Genomic DNA, 4,727 nt, shown 5'->3' on the forward strand with positions numbered 1-4,727 from the left:
ATAATAGAATACTGCTCAGAAGCATGAACTACTGATACCTGCAATGACTTGGATGATCTCACAGGCACTATGCTGAGTAAAAGAAGCCAGTCTCAAAAGATTACATACTGTGTGATTCTATTTACATAATATTCTGAAAAAGACAAAATTACAGTGATAAAGAACAGATCAGTGGTCATCAGGGGCTGGGGGATGGTGTAACTATAAGAGGTAATATCAGGGAGTTTTTTTGACATGATGAAACTATTCTATATCCTGTGGTGTTACATGAATCAACACACGTGTTAAATATTCATAGAACTGTATACCCAGAAAGTCAACCTTCCTATATGTAGCTTAAAATTAAAATTAAAAATAAAAAAGCTGGGAGGATAAAGACATTTTCAAATGTGTCACATTTAAAAAATTTACCCCTACATACCCTTTCTCCAAAAGCTACTGAAAGATGTGCTTTCATAATATCATGATGAAAAGATTAAACAAGAAAGAGGAAAACATGGTATCCAAACATGAGGATCAATGCAAGAGAAAAATAATGTAAACTTTCTGAGTGATACTGAATAGAAGTGCCAAGAAGACAGATGTGCAACAGTTCTAAGAAGTAACTTGTCCAGTTTGTAGTAAATGTAGTAAGAGTACATAGAGGTCCTGGAGGATTGGTATCAAAAGAAAAGTGGAATAGATAGCTCACTTGGTGTGTCTGGACATAAGCTCAAAGAAGATTTTCAGTTCTGGTGAAAATTTTCAGAAATAATTCGTGTATAGAAACCTAAGTAAACAAAAAGGAGGCAATCGTCAACTCCAGGAAATTAAAAAAAAGTTGAAATATAATTATAGTACAGCATATGCCTTGCCTATCAATAGTAATTGTATTATCTTGGTAATAGAAACACTAAACCAGTGGCATACAAAAAGCAGGATGATGAGAGCAGTCTGTCCCAAGCACAAGCAATAAGGGGCAGCAATAATTCTCTGCAGGGAACTTAAAAACAATAATATAGCTTACTAAAAGTCAGTCTAGTTTTCACTGTCACTATGTACTAGCAATTCTAGATAATCTCAATGATAAAACACTCCTCCCCCCACAAAAAAATCTTTTATGTGTCTAATTTATAAATGAAATTGTAAGTTACTGTTGAGCTTTAATAACATATTTGCAGGCTTGAAATTAACACATTTTTATTATTTATCTTTTAGTGAAAATTTTACCTTACATGAAATTTAGGTTGTGGAGTTCCCAGTTGTACAGATGGTCGCCAGCACACATGGGGTCAGTTATATGCAATAGTTTTGAGAGTAAATTTCTAATGGTTCAAAATCATTGTTCAAGTTCATTTTAGGTAGAGTTCATGTCTCCGATCTTGTGGTACCACATATCCCTGCTATCAAACAATACATTAAAGTAAACAGTGCAATCACAGTAATTGTAAAAGCAAAGAAATAGAATTTGAGTTACCTTAATTATCATTTCATGCAACTTCTTGGAGTTTTTATTTGTGATTAAAATATAAAATAGTGAAATAGTGTAAACTGCAAGGTGTAATATGTTTGGTTGATAAATGCAAATTTTAGCATAATGTTTTACTTAATTTGAGTAATTTAAAATGATTCCATTATAATTTCTAATTTTTTAATTTTTTAAAGCTAAACAATGAATCCAAAAAATTAATTACATTAGTAGTATGAGTACTAATTTCTTAAATTGTACCTTTTGGAGACATTTCAGTTTTATTTTTAAAAAATAACTTAATAGTTACTGGACAATTATTTACTTAAAATATTATTATGCCAGATGGTATCCCAAAGCTATGAAGTCTATTAAGTAGATATAAAAGCTCATAGATAAACAGTTGTGTTTTTTGTCGTACAAGAACATGGGAGAGCCTGCAGTCATTTGTAATATTGTGAATCCAGCAACTGATTCAGTTCATAATTATTTTGAATTTCATAAATATGAATATTGTAAGAGATGGTGATTACTCCCTCAGAGCACAGAGGTTTGGATGGGTAAGGACATGGAGCAGAGAAATGCCATCTTGTATATAGAGCCAAATGGTAAAATTTGACTTTTTAAACTATGTGCATGTATTACTTTGAAAAGAACAATTACAAAATCAAAAGAACTTAGGATCTGGAGAAGCCAGTGTAAAAAGACTGGACAGTTGGCTTTAGATATATTGAATTGTACAATCTGGAAATTATAATTAGAGAACAGAATATGAATACTATAAACCCTGATTAAAGGAAAAGCAACAGAAGTAATAAAATTGAGAGATTGAGAGAGAGGAAGTGTAACTGCACTAACCATGGCACCTTTTATAGGAAAGAATCAATCAATACCATTTCAAGTTGAAATGTGAGGTTTGAAAAATCAATGACTATAACCTCTTTGTGGTTTTATGGCTTTCATAATCATTTTGCCTTAACCTTGGGGAGATTTTTTTAGTAATTAATATCTCCTGTGGTGGAAAAAATATTTAAAGTGTAGCATTTCCTTCAGATCTATTTCAATTTCTTTCTCTTCTATTGAATTTAATTAAAATTAAATTTATATGTTGGTAAAATGAGAGTGGGGATCAAATTCTACAAAACCATTTGGGTCTAACTTTTTAAAAAATATTTTATCTTTTTAAAGTTTATTTATTTTGAGAGAGAGAATATAGGAGAGGGAGGAGAGAGAGAGAGAGAGAGAGAGAGAGAGAATCCCAAGCATGCTCCACACTGTCAGTACAGAGCCTGATGCAGGGTTCAAACTCATGAACCATGAGGTCATGACCTGAGCCTAAGCCAAGAGTCAGATGCTTAACTGACTGAGCCATCCAGGTGCCCCTTAAATATTTTATTTTTAATTTTAGAGAGCTGGGGTGGGGAGAGGGACAGAGGGAGAGAGAAAGAGAATCTCAAGTAGGCTCCATGCTCAGCATGGAACCCAGTGTGGGACTTAATCCCACAACCCTGGGATCACGACCTGAGCTGAAATCAAGAGTTGAACACTCAAACAACTGAGCCATCCAGGCGCCCCCATTTCAGTCTAACTTTATCTAAAACTGTCTTTCACTTATTCATTCTTCTTTTTGTATGTGAGCATGGAGAGAGACTTTAAATAATGTCTGTCAGAGTTTGTTTTCATCCATTCTAAAATGCAGATTTTTTCTTTCTCATGTAAACAAATTTGAAATCTAGTGAGCTCCTGCAAAGGCTGTTGGCCAGGTGCCAGTAGTAAAGTAGTTGTTTTTGCTGACATCTTCTGGTAAAATCAAGAAAATGCCAGCATTAGAATTTCATACCAGGGTATCAGTTCTTTGAAGGGAAAGTCCAGAGATGATAGCTGAGCACTCTTTTAAGAAATGCAGTGCTCCAGGGCGCCTGGGTGGCTCAGTCGGTTAAGCGTCCGACTTCGTCTCAGGTCATGATCTCACAATTTCTGGGTTCGAGCCCCCCGTTGGGCTCTGTGCTGACTGCCAGCTCAGAGCCTGGAGCCTCTTTCAGATTCTGTATCTCCCTCTCTCTCTGACCCTCCCCTGCTCATGCTGTCTCTCTCTCTCTCAGAAATAAATAAAACATAAAAAAAAAAAAAAGAAACGCAGTGCTCCATCACCTGTACTCTTGGTGCACAAAGGGTTATATTGTATTTACACACGCACGCTCGCACACAAACACAGTGACTTAGGGTCAAGAAGTGATTCAAAAGAGTTAAACTCTAAATGTGAAATGGTTTAGGAATATATTGTCCAATTTATTTCACTTCAATTTGTCTTTTTATGTTTGCACAAAAATCATATATTATCAAATGTATATTTCAGTAAGTCTAAAAGAGTTCTTTCAATAAAAATTCTAAGTGATAAAAAGCATTGTGTCATGGTTTAATTGGCACCATTTTTAATGATATTAAAAATGATTTGTCTTAGAATCAAAACCTAGATTTGATGAAATACCTATGCTATTTCTGAATCATACAGCTGGATAGTTTGTTGCTTTCTTCTTTAAGGTGTTCCATATGGCTCAACTTTGTACCAAATATGTGATAAGGAACATTATTATCCTACATGTAATATTATATGATTCTAAGTGTATATCAAAAATATTTCATGCATAACATATATTACAAAATGTATTATATGATGTGCGTAAAACATGTATCACATGGTAGTTATAAATATACATATTACATAATGTAAATTTTTATATGGCTTTAATTTTTTTCTTTCATACTTTTTTCTTTTACAGTTTATTGTCAAATTGGTTTCCATATAATACCCAGTGCTCATCCCAACAAGTGCCCTCCTCCATGCCCATCACCCACCTTCCCCTCTTCCCCACCGCCATCAGCCCTCAGTTTTTTCTCAGTATTCAAGAGTCTCTCATGGTTTGCCTTCCTCCCTCTCCCCAACTATTTTTCCCCTTCCCCTCCCCCATGGTCTTCTGTTAAGTTTCTCCTGTTCCACATATGAGTGAAAACATACGGTATCTGTCCTTCTCTGCCTGACTTATTTCACTTAGCATAACACCCTCGAGTTCCATCCACATTGCTACGAATGGCCAGATTTCATTCTTTCTCATTGCCATGTAGTATTCCATCATATAGATAAACCACATCTTCTTGATCCATTCATCAGTTGGTGGACACTAAGGCTCTTTCCATGTTTTGGCTATTGTTGAGAGTTCTGCTATGAACATTGGGGTACATGTGCCCCTATGCATCAGCACTCCTGTATCCCTTGGGTAAA

At 34.9% G+C, this 4,727-nt stretch overlaps 1 long non-coding RNA gene across 1 annotated transcript in view; it reads right to left on the reverse strand.

Moving 5' to 3' along the window:
* Window positions 1-700: 700 nt before the first annotated feature.
* The window catches only part of LOC144230540 (uncharacterized), an 8,051-nt gene continuing 4,024 nt past the window's right edge, over window positions 701-4,727 (reverse strand). Inside the window, exons 2-3 of the long non-coding RNA XR_013334783.1 lie at window positions 1,210-1,382; window positions 701-769 (exon numbers count right to left, since the gene is read on the reverse strand). This is a non-coding gene — a long non-coding RNA (uncharacterized LOC144230540). The remainder of the gene's footprint in view (window positions 770-1,209; window positions 1,383-4,727) is intronic.

This window comes from Crocuta crocuta, unplaced genomic scaffold, assembly GCF_008692635.1.
Source record: "Crocuta crocuta isolate KB4526 unplaced genomic scaffold, BGI_CrCroc_1.0 scaffold144, whole genome shotgun sequence".
Taxonomy (NCBI): Eukaryota; Metazoa; Chordata; class Mammalia; order Carnivora; family Hyaenidae; genus Crocuta; species Crocuta crocuta.